At 54.3% G+C, this 317-nt stretch overlaps 1 protein-coding gene across 1 annotated transcript in view; it reads right to left on the bottom strand.

Annotated features, from left to right (window-relative positions):
- The window catches only part of LOC107678720 (leucine-rich repeat neuronal protein 4-like), a 4,530-nt gene that overhangs the window by 2,346 nt on the left and 1,867 nt on the right, over positions 1–317 (bottom strand). The gene's annotated exons all lie outside the window — the stretch shown is intronic.

The raw sequence follows: 317 nt of genomic DNA, 5'->3' as shown, positions 1-317 counted from the left end.
GTGAAAGCGAAACTACTTTGTTTGGTCTTCCAAAAGAGGACGATATCCGCTTCGTCATGCCTAGAGCTGATCTGTGTTGGTCGTTGAGGAAATACATCAACTTAGTGCTGTGGGTCGCCGGATCGGCTTTAACCGTTTTCACCGCTCCTTCGCCGGGACCGCCGTTCTCGACCCCGCCGCCTCGGCTCACTCTTGCCTGGCCTCAGCTCACGCTAAGCCGGGGCTTTCGCTCACGCTAGGCCGCTGTGTGCTTCATTGTGAAAGCGAAACTACTTTGTTTGGTCTTCCAAAAGAGGACGATATCGCTTCGTCATGCC

Source organism: Sinocyclocheilus anshuiensis, unplaced genomic scaffold (assembly GCF_001515605.1).
Source record: "Sinocyclocheilus anshuiensis isolate Anshui unplaced genomic scaffold, SAMN03320099.WGS_v1.1 scaffold208, whole genome shotgun sequence".
In the NCBI taxonomy this organism is placed as follows: Eukaryota; Metazoa; Chordata; class Actinopteri; order Cypriniformes; family Cyprinidae; genus Sinocyclocheilus; species Sinocyclocheilus anshuiensis.
The sequence above is the reverse complement of the archived record's forward strand: the minus strand, read 5'-3'. Positions and strand labels throughout refer to the sequence as shown.